General features: G+C 40.6%; 1 protein-coding gene and 1 long non-coding RNA gene across 7 annotated transcripts in view; one reads left to right on the top strand and one right to left on the bottom strand.

Moving 5' to 3' along the window:
* The window catches only part of SULF1 (sulfatase 1), a 175767-nt gene extending 173154 nt beyond the window's left edge, over window positions 1-2613 (bottom strand). For 3 of the 4 annotated variants that reach the window (XM_011291362.3, XM_019822762.2, XM_045049916.1), the window contains exon 1: window positions 2291-2613. The gene's annotated coding sequence lies outside the window, so the exon portion shown is untranslated. Of the gene's footprint in view, window positions 1-986; window positions 1097-2290 lie in introns of all 4 variants that reach the window. The other variant, XM_019822760.2, reaches the window with a different exon arrangement.
* The window catches only part of LOC102901083, a 58436-nt gene that overhangs the window by 22045 nt on the left and 18725 nt on the right, over window positions 1-17666 (top strand). The gene's annotated exons all lie outside the window — the stretch shown is intronic.

Here is a 17666-nt window from a genome sequence, read left to right as displayed (position 1 = left end):
TCACCATAAATATGTCTCTGAATGTTTACCATCTGGAACCGTAGATTTAGATTTTGACAAGCAACTGGGTTTGCCCCGTGGGCACTGTCTTATAAGCAGAGCCTCTTAGCTGTGCTAAGTAACTTCATCGTACTTTAGCCTTGTTGGGGGGATGGACACACCACTTTGCCATCTCAAGGTGTGAATTTATTATTTCTCAACATTCCCTTTTTTGCTTCCATCCCGCCTAATCCTGCCTGCAATGGGCTTTTGGGGGGGGGGGCGGGTTTCGTCCATATTGTCAAAGTCCTGGGCAGGCAGCCTGGTGGTCAGTCTGTGACATTAGCGACATATGCTTGTGGGGCTCCATGGCTAAATGAAACTTGCCTTTGTTAGATGCCATCACACTCATCTCCATCCTGTGAGCAGAAACTTTACTTTCTTCTGAAATACTTCCGTGAGGGTGAAAAATGGCATTGGTGGTCAGCACGATACCTGCTACATGCCGTGCGCGTAGTCCTAATCCTAACACAACCCCAGATATCAGTTTGCCTTTCTGTCTTTATTTTTTTAAGCCCCGGTTCCATTGTAAAGCCAAAGTGGAATGACTGGAATTCCAGAAGACTTCAGCTTATGAACTTAGTCCTATTTGGGTTATGTAATATTGGGAACCGGATAATACTCAGTCGTCATAGCTGCCTGCTTATTTATGAGGATAATTTCGCACTGAAGGGCTTTGAGACCAGAGAACACTGTGAATAACAACTACACACCATGCTGAAGCGTTGTTTTAATCAGAACTTTTAAAAAAGAAGATGAAATAATATCAACTGGCTGCAAAAAAAAAATGTATAATGCAACCTGAAACATAATTTTACAAGCATCTTTAGGCAGTTGAATGAGTACAAAAATCACAAAGCACTAGCCATAAATCCTGCTGTTCAGCCTATTAAACAGCTCCCATTTCAGAATAGCTTATATACAGTATTATTCATCAGATTTCTCACCTGCAGAGGGTAAGGACAGTGTTGGGTTTCTCTACCAAATGTGAGGGTCCGGTAGACACAAGAACTCTTGAGCACCACAGGTATACGGACATGAACGTAGGAGGGCAAGTCTGTTAGAGTGCAGAAGAAGTAACTCATTGACTCCCCTAGCTCGGCCAACAATTTTAAAAAGGAAAATTTTATTTTTTGATCCCTGTAAAAATAAGGCGTCAGTTTGAAAGGCCTTTTTTATGCCACACACTAAACGTAGTGTATAAACCCCATTGTTACATTCGGCTCAATTTAATTTTGGTGGGTGCTTTTGGCAGACTGGTCCCATTAATAGCTACTCACATAGATGATGGCAACTCATTTTCTGTTGCTCCGGCACCGGATGACCATTCATTTCCAGTGACTAATTTATAATTAAAGCCTTTTTTTTTTCAATGTTTGTTTATAACCCAGCCAGAAAATCTATTTCCATTTAATTAACACTTCAGATAGCCTGTTTGAAACCTATAAATGTCGTGACTTTAATGATCCATCACAGAGATGCTACTTTAGTTTTCAATGACTTGTAAAACTTTCACAAACAGATCTGCAAATGAATTCCCTCCATCTGCTTCCCTGCAGCTGCAAGAGGGATAAACTCCGTTTAAAGAGCATTTTCCTACTTCCTCCTTTTCTGCTTTTCTTCCAGCTCTGAGCATTTCTGTTTTAAAGCCGATCTATCAGCTGCTCAGAGGGCAGCCTCTTCTCTCAAGGAGTTTTCAGTCGCCAAATTGTGTTAAAAACACTTGGGTCCGTCATAAATCAGACATAATGCACGTTTTAAAAATCGGGCAAGGAAGCATTTCCACCTCTGCCGGCAACTCAGTAATAGACTCTTACGGGGAGCTTTATAAAGTGAGGCGTAAAATGCAACAGTTCGAAAGTGAATTTTAATTCTGAAAGCTAAAATAAATGCTCTCTCGGCCTGACGCGTCCTTTATGAACAATCCATAGCTCCCGCTTCGGGTAGGTAAGGAGGGCATTAAAGAGTACGAATGCCGCTCCAGAAGGCGTTTTCTCAGCTACACCTTCAAGAGCAAGGCATGGGGAGTGTTCGCTCTATAAAGACAGCCAAGCACCCAGCTCCTCACTGTTATCTGTCCACCGTACAATAGCAGCATTGATAGGAGAGCAACAACTGGCTTTGACAAGTGTGCTGTGCTAGCATTCCATTCAAAACTATGTTCAGAGAGAGAGGGAGAGAGAGAGAGAGAGAGAGAGAGAGAGAGAGAGAGAGAGAGAGGGAGAGAAGCATTCAATGTCTTTTACTTTACCTGAAAAAACTGCCTTTCTTGTGGCTGCAGCAAATGAATTCCTCCTCTGCTTCCAAAGGCAAAGTAGCTCTCTTGCCCGCAACTCTCACTTGGAGAAGACCACACAGCTCCAGCAAGACAGCCTCCCTGCTCCTAATCCCCACTCGAATGTGATGACACACACTAACCCCAACCATCTGGTGAAACACGTCCTCAAGCACTCAGCACGGTGGTGTGTCAAGACGGGCTGCCCAATCCAATTGCTGGGGCTGGGTGTCTCTCACCGACTGGAAGCTGAGGGCAGGACTGAAACTGGAGGTCTGAGAACTCCCAGTCAAGTAACCTGAGATTTCAGAGAGAAAGGACGGCTATAAAGAGGGGAGGAGTGGGAGGTGCTAAAGAGAAGGTGGAGGGAATGAATTATTCTGGTGGCCAGTTGTGCGTTACTTTTCACAACTCCTTGTGCTCCCCCGGGGACGACTGGGACCCTCCCGGGGATGCACTGAAACACTAAAAATCTTTTCCTGGCCAACCTAGCGAGGGCAATCTTCTCAGTGAGGCACCCTCCCCGCACGCACCACCACCACCCCCAGGAGAGAAAAGATTCATCCTGCCATACTGATAAAAGTGTTAATGTAGGAGCAGTTTGCACTGAAATGTGACATCTGCATTTTGAGATCTAAACTCCTACCTTCCTTTGATTAGATCATGGCTGCCTCCAACATTCCAGGGAGAAAAGGGGTGGGGGCACAGGGCTAAGAGCAGAAACTTGTCTATTCCCACGTACGGCTCTTCACCGTTTGCCACGGGCTGAACTTCAGAAATAGTCCACGAAAATCATTTTAGTTTCTACTCATGTAAAATAGCACACACCCCCATAGATGAAGGTGGCTTTTTTAATCACTTGCTGCTTTCACAGACATCTCTTTGTAAAAGCACTTGGTACTAGAGGGCTGCACTCTGTCATTGATTATTTTTATTGGCTTCTAGTTAATTGCACTTATAATGTCCATATAGCTCAAGCAGCTCATTAACAATTTTGCTTTGAAATGTTTTCAATTTTTGGTCATTTCAATGTCTCTCTTATGTGCATTTCTTTCTTACTTTCATTTCTTTTTTCTCTTTCTTTTTTCTTTCCTTTTTTTTTTTTTTTTTTGAGTTCTCTGAACTGTTTTTACAGACCTAATTACTTTGATAGCAGTCTGAACCAGAAAATGGCTATACTTGTTACAGTGCTTTAAGGACATATCTGGCAATAAATTAATTGCTACAAATCTCACCATTTAAAATATGCCATCAGACTTCTAAGGAATTTTGATAATCTGAAAAGGAAAACAGGAGTTTGAAATATTAGCAACTCCCTGACAGTGTCTGCGGGGAGCCAACATTTTCAATATTGCACCTTTTGAATTTCTTTGAACAGGGATGGGTGTGCTGGCATAAAAACTAGACAAAAAACCAAACCAAAACAAAACAACAAACTTTAGACTTACCCAAAGCATTAAAATCTAGACTACAACTGGCTATCTCGCGTTTGGAACGCCAGCATCGCAAAGAGAATTATTTCAATAACTAGCAAAATTGACTTGACTGGCTTGTTTTTTTCCAGGAGTTTTTAATGTGATATTATATTAAGATACTTAAAAATTGCTCTTGGTGGAATGTTTTGAAGTACAGAATTAAGAACTATAATTTTCAGATTGTGATTTTTTTTTTTCTGTAACTGGGCTGTAGAAAAGATGAGGGGAAAAAAAAGAATTAGAGGTCGGAGTTCTGATTCATTTGCTTAATTTCTTCCCAGAAGTGATTATGAGGTGTGTGTTTCACAATATATACTATATGTACTAAACCACTACTCCTAATCAGCTAAATCCAGATACATAATCAACACAGAAGCCTTCAACAATGGCAAGTGGCACCACAGGGCTAAGACTTCCCTTGGGCACCATAAAAATTTTAACAGTGGCAATTATTGCGAGGCAATTTTTTTCATTAAAAAAATTTTTTTTTCTTTTGGTTAATCCACCCAGACTCATGTCTGAAAATCTGGATTACCTCCACTGCATAGATTTTGAAGGCCCTGGAGACATTATTAAGGTAGTTTGCATTCTCTTAAACTGTAATTGAGTTACAAAAGTAAAACCTAAGAAACTATAAAGGTGTTGAATCATGTTTTATCAACCCTGTGCTTGTAACACACCTTCTGTAAGACATTCCCAAGTGATCCTGGCTCTGACCCACATTATTGTTGAAAGTGCCTTTTAACACAAACATTTTTATTCTGTTCTTGATTGTAAATCTTTTCATTAATTCCCAGCTACTATTTCCCTTTTATCGATAACTTCAGCTATTTATACTACTTAAAACTTGCTGCCAAATAAGAAAATACAAGTTGAGCCATCACTCCTGCTCATTTGCTATGAACCTAATTCTTGCTCTGTGCAGTGTCCGTAAACATCACCTTTCAAAAGTATCATAACATGAGTCTACAAGGACACATTTTTCTTTGGTTGATGCTCTGAAATGCTTTTGTTAAAGAAAATCAACTCAAACAAAAACCTGAAGCCGGTGCTGTAGGATAAGGTCCCAGCTTCCCTCTCCCTCTAGCCCGGTTCAGTGCTCAGCAGAGCGTCAGTTTAGAAGTTAAGAATTTTCCATTACCTCTCTTCCTTTCTCCTTGCCATCTGCAAACAGTTTATTTTTTAAGGAAAAAAAAAAGTGAAATTGATTCTGTTTTGAAAGATCTAAACCTAAAATACGGCACATTCTGGAAGATGACAGTCAGCATTTGAATGTGATGTTGATCAGGGTGAGGTTGTGTGCAGGGCGATTGGCTTCCTCTTAAGAATTAAGTCAGGACACTCCTAAAATGAGAGATTAATTGTAGGTAACGGTGATATTGAAAAATAGCCCCTCCTATTCTGTTCCCACAGTTAAAATGTCCCTTTACTTATTAGCTCCAATTAGTTTCCATGGTAACCGACCAGCCCTTGTAAACCCGCACTCGGAGCTCCACTCATCTTTGTCTAGACTGAGCTCGCCACCCTTCTTCCTCCACAGATGGCAGTTTAGCTGGGTCTATATCTATATTCATATCTCTCATGCACACATCACCGGCACACGAGTGCCCACACCACTTTATGACCAGTACAGTGGTGGCCACGGGAGGATGGAAATGGCATTTGGTCCCCGAGCTACAACGTGTGCATCCACCGCCACACTAATTTTCCCCCCTCTTGGTTATTGTTTCTTCCAGCCTTGTTCTATTATCAGCTGTTTGCTGCTTGTAATTTCTTTTCAGGGAAGCCAATACAGTATAATAAAAACCTCATTAAACAGAAACACCTATCAGCCTCAGAGAAAGGCCTAAACTACCCCTTTTTGTTTAAAGAATCATTAAAGTGAAAAAGAAAAACCACTTGTTTGTCATGCTTGAAGAAAAGAAAACAAAGCCAACAGAAAGGTTTACCAAGCCAGGGGGCTAATACGAAGATTTAGTGCACTTAAGACACCACGGTGCTTTTCCCCCTGGTGCTGCCAGTTGGCCAAGAATCCCAACAGAAGCATAGTAAACAAGTCATCAGTGGCGCTGAGAGGGCCGGCGGCCCCAGTCACTTGGCGGGAAGAAAGGTAACTGGGTCCTGAGGCATCCTGGCTGTCACAGGCTGCCCTGTGCCACGGGGCTGGGAGCAAGCGATGCTGTTGGAGTCCCCAGAGGTTAGTGTGACCGCAGAGGAATCTGATGGGGGGGTGGGGGGAGAGCTATCAGCAAACACTTGGAATTGCGAGAACGCAGAAAGTCATAAGCTCACGTACTTTGTGCTGATTTTACTTCTTTGGACATAACTTGAATTCTGTATTATGCTGAGGTAAACCATAAGAATTGGGAAGCCTCCAGCTGAGGAGCCAATCTTCTGTGACGGCCAGGTATAATCTCTGTAAGAGAAAGTCAAAAGGGTAGCTACCATTGGATCTCTCTTTTTTCCTATTACCTCTGCTAACCATCATCTTCCCAGCACCTATTTTGGCATACAAATAATGACTGAAAGAATAAGATTCCCCGATGCTGGTGAAATGTTTTATTCTTAAAATGGTTTCTGAAGTTGGCTTTGAGGTCATCTGTAAGTATCAGAAAAGAAAAAGTTCTGATCACCAATGCTTAATCTGATGGGATGTGTGAATCTGTGAAGCCCCCTTTCTTTGACGGTAACACTGCCTTGGGTTTTTTCCTTTGAAGCAAATGACAAATGTCGTCTAAAGGCCCACCGTGCTAGCAATATGTGTGTGACAACTAGCCCATTACTATTCATATCATATGAAGTGTCTGTAGATGCAGAATAAATCTTCTAATTAGGAACATCCTGCACTCAGGGCTACCCAGCTTCAGACGGTGACTTATTCTTCTTCAACTATACTTCACTGCCTTTAGTCACATTGAACCAAATCACTCTCAGAAAGAGAGAAGACACGATTGCTTGTTAAATGAAGTCACGTGCTACGCAACAAGCATCCAAGTTGCTCATGTTTTCAATGACTGCACGGCTATATCGGAGGTGGCACTGGAGCCAGTGGTAGCTTTCATGCCAGACAAATGGTTTCATCACCGAGGGGAAGTTCTCTCCCGGAAGCGCAAGCCTGCCTACGCCGAAAAGAGATATGTAGCTACCCTACAAATCATTTGGGGAGGCTGAAATGAGGCGCTAAACCATTTAGGACAAAACAGTAACCCTCAAATGGGATAATTTGGTGAAATGGAGTGGATTCAATGATAAATGCAGAAAGGATGCAAAACATTTTTACAAATCTCTTTTAAACCCATCTTGTAGAAATTGGTACTTGAGTATTGGGTATTAGTCCTCATTTGAGCAGATAAATAAGTTTAGGAGACATAATATTAGCAAGTATGGGTATCGAGTGAGAAGAAAATGTGACTTTCAGCAATAAAAATCTGGAAGAAAGGGTGGAGGGTGTTTCAGATGGAGTTTATCCTAAACCCAATGAGTCAAATAATGATCTTTCATTCGTAATATGAACATTCCTGAGTTAAGGTATGTAGCAGGGAAAAAAGGTAGAAAACTGGAAGCAGGGATAGACATGAGAAAAGTGAAGCTCAGGGAGGATCAGGCTAATGTCCAAGTCATTGGTGGACAGGGAATGAACCCCAAGATTCAATCTATCAGATCGTGTATTTTTCTCTCAATAGCAACACGCACTTTTATTAGGAACAAAATTAAGAACGGCAAAGATTCTCTTAAACTGGAGCGATTATGTTTCATTGGTGTTGTATTACAGAATTTGACAAGTTGCTGTGAGTTCAGAAGCATAAAATATCTTTGTCCATGCAGCATTTCTTCTTTAAGCCACTATAGTGGCTTAGCTGAGAAATGTCAGGCAAATGTAATTGTAAACGCAGCACAGCTCTTCTTAATAATTATTGGAAAATATAATTTTTCTTGTGGCCCTGCTTTATTGTAAAAAGTGGGCTAGATCCAGGGCACATATCATCTAACTTTCTTACTTCCATGTATTTTTTTTCAATATATAAGATTAAAAACTTGGGAATATCTGAGTGAGATTCACGTTATATTAATTTTGAAAGAAATGGACATCAGACCCCGAACTGAGAATTTTCCTAACTAGGGCCATACGGCAGTCCCTATGTCCCTGTTATTTGCCTAATGTCTAGGAAATTAATGAAGAGGGACCGTAAAACCTTGGTCTGCGAGCGTAATTTGTTCCCGAAACATGCTTGTGATCCAAAGCACTTGTATATCAAAGAGAATTTCCCCATGAGAAATAACAGAAGCTCAGATGATTCGTTCCACAACCCTAGAATATTCATATAAAAATGATTACAGTACTGTAATATAATACAAAGTAATAAAGAAAATACAAAATAAAGAGAAAAATAAACAAATTAACCAGCACTTACTTTTGAAAACTTTTCTGGCTATTGTGAGGGAGACAAGAGAAAGGAGGGGTATCGTGTAGGATGACTTTCACTGTCACTAACAGAATCACTGCTATCTATTGGCTCGATGGAATCTTTTTCTGCATGGGGACCATCGTATATACTTACATGGATGTTGACTACAATACAGTATTAATAAACTCTTGTCATCTACTGTATTTAATGTAACTGGCAATACAGCAGCAGAGGAAAGGGCTATATCTGCAGGCAGCCTGACCTAGAATGAAGGAAACATTCCTAAGCTTTCTCTTGTATGGAAAAGCAAAGGGCTGTCCATAGGTGCTTTCAAGTGACAAAACATACACTAATGCCAGTTTTGGAAGATCACTGGGCACCTTCCAACGTTTTGAAAGACCACTGATTTCTGCCAAACACCGCTGCCTGAGACAGAGCATCTGAGCATGGGAGAGGATCACCCACAATCCCACAGCAAGGGAGAGAGAGAGAGAGAGAGAGAGAGAGAGAGAGAGAGAGAAGAACCATTGGCTCAGTTGTGATGATGTGGCGTTCTGTGTCACATACTACTCACATTGCAAGACATCTCTGGTTTCTCAAGTTAAAATTTATTAGAAATGTTTGCTCGTCTTGCAGAACACTCACAGAACAAGATTCTTGCAATCCAAAGTTTTACTGTGTTGGCTCTCAATCAGGATCCTGAGTTCATTCTTCTCCTGATATTTACTTAAAAACTTAAAATGTAAAGGTAAGTCATAGATAAGTTTACAAAAGAAAAAAAATAGTGGCAAAAAATAATCACAAACCAAAACAACAGAAGACGATAGAAACATGGATACATAGCGCACAAGTAATATCATTAAAAAACGTTAGTGAAAGAAAGGGGACCGGTTTCCTTCTTTCAGGACCCCAAGCCAATCCATTTTAAAACCGTAAACTCTTTGGGAACAGAAACTTGTCATATTCATTTTTGCATCCTTTCTGTCTAGAACTTAGCACAGTGCATTTACATAATAGATCTTCCAATCTATTTCCAATGCTACTGGATTGCTTGTCTTGCTAGAATTTACAGGTGCAGCTTCTTGAACGACACAGCTCAGCTTGTTTGAGGAGATTAAGTTGTTAGTTAGCACGAAGGCCCTTCTGACTGCATAACTGACCTGTGGAGTCCATAACTGTTCAAAAGCAGAGTATAGTCCCTTGACACACTGTCCTCCCTCATTGTAAGGAAGGTAATCGTGTTCTAGTACTGACTTAACACTACTGGGAAGTAAGTACTCGGGTAAAAATTTCTAAGTAACAGATGGAAAACAGCTGCACATTCATTACCATTATAGTCTTTACCAAGAAACCAGAGCTTACAGATGTTAATAAAAAAAATGTTCATTTCCATGAACATATAGTTCTTTTAATGAGCAGCAATCTTCAGTTGCTTACTCAATGGACCGATGTAATTTCTACAAGCTAAATAAAAGCTTGGATTTTGTTAGATTGTTTAAGAAAGATAATCAACAAATTGACGTTCTTAACCTCTCCTTATGCTAGTCTTTCTGATTCGTCAGACACTAGGACATGCACAACTGTACAAAATAGAAAGCTCCACTTCTTTTTTTCTCTTGATGGTTGTAAAATGTGGTTTGCTTATTATTTTGACAACCACAATTTCTTTTGCATCAGCTAGGTTGCCTAGGAAAACTGTGGAAAGAGCAGTCACAATATTTTTGCAGTTGATTTTAGAGGCAGATTTGTCAAGCATCTTCCGACAAATCTCTTTAAAAAAAAATAGGACACCTCTAAATCAGTGTTAACTCTTTCATAGGCTAAATAGCTCTTTCTGGTTTAGTGTAACAAAGGATTTGATTTTGAATGTATAAATCCTACAAACTAAAGTTGAAATTATTACTTGTTCTAATTAATTGCTTAACTGCTTCTAACACTTTAAAGGTTTATTACCATAATTCTTATTTATTTTGAAAAGAAATAGAATTAATTAAAAAAATCTATTCTCTGAGAGGATTTTTTTTTTGTATTTTATTTAAAAAATTTATTTAAATTCTCTTGGTAAACCTTGAAAGAACAGACATATCTTTTAATTTAAAGATAATGCTCTTTAGTCTTGCCTTCCCTTCCCCCACCCCCAAACTATCTTGTAAAAAGGACTGTTCCTTCTTCTAAATTCTTACCATAATAAAAATAATAATGGCTAATAGTCTTAGAACATTCACTGTTAGGTAGGCTTTTAATATATTCACCCTGGTTAACTTAATTCACCATCACAATACTCCAGTAAGGAAGCTACTATTATCTATATTTTACAGACAAGGGGAAGTTTAGAAATATAAAGTGCTCTGCTCAAGCTCAAACATTCAGTAAGAAGTAGATTCTGGATTTGGACTCCCACCTTTAGAATTTATATCAGTAATGAATTTGTTCTTGTTTCAACTCCCTAGTTCCTATTTATGAGGATTTTAAGGTGGTAAAATCATTCATCAAAAGTCTCTCTCACTTTGCTACAGGTGCCCTGACCTCACTTTTTTTTAATGTTTATTTATTTTTGAGCAAGAAAGGGGGGCAGAGCAGACAGAGGAGGGGACAGAGGACCCAAAGCGAGCTCTATGCTGACAGCAGAGAACGGATGCGGGGCTTGAACTCAGGAACTGCGAGATTATGACCTGAGCTGAGATCAAAAGTCTGGTGCTTAATAGACTGAGCCACCCAGACACCCCCCACCCCCGCATCCAGACACCATGTTTATGTGTGTGTCTAAAAAGTATAAGGATACCTTCTACAAGGAGAGGTTTTCTGTAAATGATAGAAACAACTCGCCATTTTTGCTCTGAAATGAGAGACACAAATGACCCATAAAGAAGAACTTTCTTACAATGAAATCTGTCTCTTACATCCAGGCGGAGGGATCTGAGGCCCCCACTTCTCCAACCCAAGCACATGGGGGCACTTAGGACCCAGAAAGTGTTCAGGTTACATTGAATAGAGTTGTGGCACTGTGTTCAATTGCCTTCCCTGTACCAGGTCCCTGGTCAGCTTTCATTCTTCTAAGCCTCTGTATCTTTTGCAGGGCCTAATAGTGATATACATTTGATTTTTTTTAAAAAAATATGGCAAGTAATCCCCATGGCAGTCATTAAATACCATTTTTAATAAATCATTTTCAACTCTTTTCATTAATCCCAGGGGAATTTTAATTGGCATGCATTACTTTCTCAGGACAACAACATATATGATTTTCTGATGCTTCATTTGAACCCAAAGTGAGTTCTAATCCCCGAAAGATGTTTGATAATAGTTGCAACCACTGTGAACTCAATTATGGGATTAGAAATTAAATTTAAAAATAGCCAAAGGGTAAATGTAAAGAGTGCCAGCATTTTTTTAAAAGACTATCTAAGGTGTTCATTCCCCCCCCACCCCAGGAATGTTTTTTAAATGGTTTGTTAAAATGTTAAAAAAAGAAAACTTGATATGGTATGGGATCTTCCATTTTTATTACCTGGCTGTTTGAGTCCTAGGAAATTGATTAAACATGCTCATTTGTTTTAAATATCTCTTCAGTGAAATACTTCATTTATCACAGACTCCTTTATTGACTTTTTTTTTTAAGTTTTTCCTAGAGAAGATATATCAGAACCTTGATTTTCAAAGTGCTTCATGCACTTGGCAATGGATATTTTAGCACTCGGCTCTAAAGTCATTAGAAAGATATTTTCCACAAAAAATCACTTGAATAAATTTAGAGTACTTTTTTGAGATGGTAATTCAAAATTAAATAAATTTGAAAGACGTTAATTCAGGGGAAATCTGTTTTTAGAGTAATGCCCCCTACAGGACATCTACAGTAGAAAGTGCCACAATGTCACTCTAGAGAAGCTAGCAGAGGGTAGTGTTCCAAATCTCTCTTCCATCAGCTTTTAGAACAGAAATGTCAGCCAAGCATTTGCATTTTGTTACTCTGGAAAGCAGTAGTTTTTTAAAGGGGCCACTTAAAGTGTTTTATTATTGCTTTAAATACTACTGTTATCTGATATTTACGGTATTATGTAATCATAAATATCAGACACTAAACCCAAAGTTTGCCATGGCTGCAAGGCAGGCAGTCGATCTGGAAAAAAAATTTAAAAACTCATCAAGGCTCTATCTATGCTGTTTGAGTCTCCTGAAAATGAACTCAGTATAATATCGAGCTAAAAATAGAAGCCCAGTCTTCTGGAAGAGGGGAGGAAGATTGTTTAGACAATTTTTAACCTAACAACATTTGGTGTCTAAAACTCACCCAATACCAGGCACTGTAAATCTCACCTTGGATAGCTCTGAGAATCCTTGCAAAAACCTTGGAACTGTATGTATAATCTGAGGGTTATGACGTGGAAATTCAGGGGAACTGAGCCTAACAGAAACTCTTAGCCGTGTTGACCTCTCTCATATCTGAAATTCCTCTGATGGAGATTCATCTGGCTTAATAGGTGTGGTTTTAAAAACAAAAACCTCCTGCCCTTTATTCTTCAGAGAAGAAATTTGCCAACTCACGAGAGGATATTAGAGCTTGCATGGGAGGGTGCTTCAGGGAGCGTGGTGTGGGAGGGCTGGCAGGAAAGAAAGACATCAAATCACGTCTTCCAAAGCTGTGCCTAGAACGGACCTTTTACCGAGCTAGGGAGCGACATTCCTCAGTACTGCATAATGTGGTTACAGTACACATCAGTTGGGCCCTGACACTTGTCTCCAAGATAACCACACTGTATCATTGGGAAAAAATGTCTTCTCTTGTCTTTCTTTTCTTCTTTCGAACTCGCCTCTTCAGTGGCTCTTGGGGACCAAATTCAGCAGACCCCTGCTAGTGATAATACTATGAAGAAAAATATAAAGTTGAAGGAAAGTGTCCATCATATGAGAAGAAATGAGACGGCCATCACCTAATACATCCTTGTGGTATACACTCAGCGTGGTATATGCTTCCATTTGAAACTTTATGCTTGCAACCCACAATATATAAAATATAAAAAACTCATTCTATGACTATAAGATGTATCAAAAATAGTAATTCCTAGGCGTGCCTGGGTGAGTCAGTCGGTTAAGCATCCGACTGTGGTTCAGGCCATCATGATCTCACAGTTCATGAGTTCGAGCCCCATGTTTGGCTCTCCACTCTCAATGCGGAGCCGCTTAAGATCCTCTGTCTCCCTCTCTCTCTTCCCTTCCCCAGCTTGTGGGTGCTCTCTCTCTGTCAAAAATAAATATTTTGGGGGACGCCTGGGTGGCTCAGTCGGTTAAGAGACCAACTTCAGCTCAGGTCATGATCTCGCTGTTTGTGAGTTTGAGCCCCACATTGGGCTCTGTGCTGACAGCTCAGAGCCTGGAACTTGTTTCAGATTCTATGTCTCCCTCTCTCTCTTCCTGTTGCCCACTCATGCTCTGTCTCTCTCTCTCCCTCTCAAAAATAAATAATAAACATTAAAAAAATTTTAAAAAATAAAGTTAAAAACATAAATATTAAAAAAAATTAGTAATTCCTAGTACACAACAGAGAGCAAAGGCCAAAAAGAGGACACACATTTAAATTGAATGACAAAAAAAAAAAAAAATCCTTTTAGAGTACTTCTGGGACTGTAAATGTAATCAATTTGGAGATACTATCAGAAATAGGAATTTTGGTTTCTTTGTGGATACCCAGTGCAGAGCAAGGTCCTATGCAGTCGAGGAAAAAAGGACTCATGGGAAGAGTCAAGAGGGGAGGAAGGCTTATGAAGTAGGTTCATGAGGCAGGAGCTGGCAGGGAAACGGGAAACAGAGTCAGAGAGAGAGATCATAGTTTGAGGTCTCACTAATGGGAGAAGGCTCAGAATTCAAGTGGATTGGCAAGAGGTCAAGTGTCATGGTGAGGTAGAGGTCTAAGTTGGCAGGAGGGAATGCGGTTGTAGTACGGACGCTTGGATTGGATTTGGCGGTTCTTGATGATTGGAGAAAAAAAGACATTCCAGGCCGGGAGAGCAGAAAACCATTGCAGAATCTGGAAGAAGTGTGCGTGTTTACCTAATCAGCATAAGGTGGCTGCCGGCCTGGAGGCTTTCTTCATTCTGCGCTGCTATCAAACACTTGCCTTGAAATAGCAGATAAGGACTAAGAGGATCAGGAATTTTTGCACAGACTGGAATAATGCTCCTGGACAGGAGCTTGTAATGAGAGCAGCAAATGCTGTTCTCCAGGAAGCATGACTCTAAGAGCTGGGAGTGAGGTCTAAAAGTTATACTGCAGGCGCATATCCAGAACATATACACTCTTCTGCTGATCTGTAGAACTTCTGTCTACCCTGAAAAGTCCTGCTCAGGTGTCACTTCTGAGGATATTTTCTAACCTCATAGACAGAGAGAATCCTGGCTTTCTTTTCAGTACTTACTTACTTCATTCATACTTCTGTTATCATACTTAATGAGGCAATAACATAATGATCTACAGGCATCGTTGTCTCCTTTATTGAGACAGTAACCTCAGGGATGTATCTAATGTTTCCCCACTCTTCAGTGCGCATGGCAATGAATACCCATGACACCTACCCCCTGGGGCCTCTCTGAAGTTCTTTCCATTAACAAGTGGCAGTTCCTTGACAGCTGTCTCACTCCTGGGATTGGCAGGAATGGGCTTCTCAGAAGGAAGAATATTGCGAATAATGCTGCTGCTTTGATATCTTTCAAATGTTGCCCTATTAGGAGCACTACCCCATTTAGGAGCGATTGATGTCGGGCATAATGAAAAGGAAACAAACACTAATATGGGAAGCAAATAATCTACGTTCTAGTTCAGCTCTGCTACCTGTTGTTTGAGCTATGCTGATGAGTTACTGCACATGCCTGGGATTTGGTTTTGCCATCCAGGAAATGGGAATGTTTCAGTGCTTCAAGGTATACTTTATTTATTAAAAAAAAATGTTTTGTTTATTTACCTTTGAGAGACAGAGAGAGAGAGGGAGAGGGAGAAAGAGAGAAAGACTGAGTCGGGGAGGGGCAGAGAGAGGCAGATACAGAGTCCAAAGCAGCCCAGGAAGGGAGGCTTATAGGAGGGAGTGGGGTGGGGAAAGGGCAGGGAGGAGAGGAGAGGTAGAACAGGAAGGCGAATCATAAAAATGAAGGAAGGAAGGATAGGCTGTTTGACAATTCTATCCTTCTTGACTTATTTTTCCCAATGCCCTCTAATCTCTAAATTATTCACTGCTTGCTCTTAGGCATTTTTAAAGCATTTAAAAAGAACAATTCAAATTATTTTAAACAAAAATTTTAATGCTTTTATTATTTATTTTTGAGAGAGAGACAGAATGCGAGTGGGGTGGGCGTAAGGCAGAGAGAGAGGGAACACAGAATCCAAAGCAGGCTCCAAGCTCTGAGCTGTCAGCGCAGAGCCCAATGTGGGATTCAAACCCATGAGCTGGGAGATCATGACCTGAGCCAAAGTCGGACGCTTAACCTATTGAGTCATCCAGGTGCCCCAGAACAATTCAAATTGTTAAAATGAACCAGTGTGGAAGCAGGGTTGCTTCACCCAGTTTTATGACAGGAACATTTGAAATGTTGCAAGGTATTAAATGGATTAGCTCATTGACGCCTTAGAGCAGAGAAGAAACCCTTCCCAGAACCCAGGTCTGTGAACCCTTGTGTGATATTCTGCCACTCTCCTGCTGATGCCTTCATTTCTTCTAAGGGCAGAAATGGAAAGTTCAATGTTTCAAGGTTCATCTGTGTGGTAGCATGTATCAGCACTCTGTTCTTTCTTATGGCCAAATAATATTCTGTCGTATGGATGTGCCATATTTTGTCTATCCATTCATCTGCTGATGGACATTTGGGTTGCTTTTAGCTTTTAGTTATTGCGAATAGTGCTATGAATGTTCATGTACAAGCTTCCCTAAGCTAGAAATCAGATTGGTGATGCCAGGGGCTGGGGGAGGAAGGGTGGGGAATGACTGCTGAACGCACTCAGGATTTCCTTTTGGGCTGATGAAATTTTTCTCAGGTTAACAATGGGATTGCATAGCATTTTATATACACTTGATGCCGCTGAATTGTGCATTTGGTAAATGTTACATTATGGGGGCCCCTGGGTGGCTCAGACAGTTAAGCATCTGACTCTTGATTTCAGCTCAGGTGATGATCTCACGGGTTTGTGAGTTTGAGCCCTGCATTGAGCTGTGCACTGACAGTGTGGAGCCTGTTTGGGATTCTGTCTGTCTGTCTGTCTCTCTCCCTGCTCCTCCCTTGCTCATTCTCTTTCTCTCTTTCAAAATAAATAAACTTAAAATAAAATTAAATAAATAAATAAATAAATGTTACATTATGTGTATTTTACAATAAAGAAAATATGAAGGAGTGGCTCACTTTTTCATCTCTGTCAGAAGAGCCATTTCCCTTCTCGCTCCTACTACCTGTCCCTTGCCTGGACAACTTTCTCTTACTAAAGTAAAGCTTTGTCTCTGGGCAGCACTGGGACTGTGTTTGAAACTGGAGGCAGAAAATGCGCAAAGCAGCCAACTTTACAGCAGAGCTTACCCGGCCTGGACAGTTCATAGAAAGTCACCTTGGAAAACCCACCCAATGCCATCTCCACATCGGTTCTCCTTCATCTCTCTTCACTTTGCTGAAATCTTCCACAATTTCTATTAAAACTGTTCCTCAAGTGCAAGTAACCGTAGTCTCATTCCAGCTTTCCCTACCTTTGACGTCAGGCACACACACATCCTGCACTTGAAGCCCCCCATGCCTCCTTTCCCCTTGCTTTGGGAATAGGAAATTACCTACATGGTTCTGTGAGCTGCTACACGCACAGATCTTCATCCAGGAGAGCAGCTAGGCAGAAAGCCCAGACGCAAGATTCTTAAGGATGAGTAATTTTACACATGTTGCCAGTAGACATAGAAGACAGAGATCTGTCCTCCTCAGTTATTAGGAGTTAATAGTACATCAGACCTGGGAACCAGGCACAGAGCTCCTTACCAGCACACCCCCCCCCCCACCTCCCAAGTTTTCTTGAGAAAAGTCACCGTAAAACTAGTTAGCTCTTTGTTTCTCAATGTTTGCATTTATCTGCCGATTGGGATGAGACTTCTTTTGTTTCTGAGGAGGTTTTTGCATTTTTGTTTTGAACTACTATGGGTAATATTTTTCACTCTGCCTAATAATTAGAACAAAAGTAGTGATAAGATTATGAAAGAGGGGTGCCTGGGTGGCTCATACGGTTCAGCAACTGACCCCTCATTTCAGCTCAGGTCATGATCCCAGGGTCAGGGGGTAGAGTTCCACATTGGGTTCCATGCTAAATACGGAGCCTGCTTCAGATTCTCTCTCTCTTCTTTTCTCCCTCCCCCTCTCTATCTTTCTCTAAAAAACAAAAAAAATTATGAAAGAATCTTTAGGAACTTTGCATTAATGAATAGATAGATGATTTATAGTAATCTGCTACACACATATAGAT

Source organism: Felis catus, chromosome F2 (genome assembly GCF_018350175.1).
Source record: "Felis catus isolate Fca126 chromosome F2, F.catus_Fca126_mat1.0, whole genome shotgun sequence".
Lineage (NCBI taxonomy): Eukaryota > Metazoa > Chordata > Mammalia > Carnivora > Felidae > Felis > Felis catus.
The sequence above is the reverse complement of the archived record's forward strand: the minus strand, read 5'-3'. Positions and strand labels throughout refer to the sequence as shown.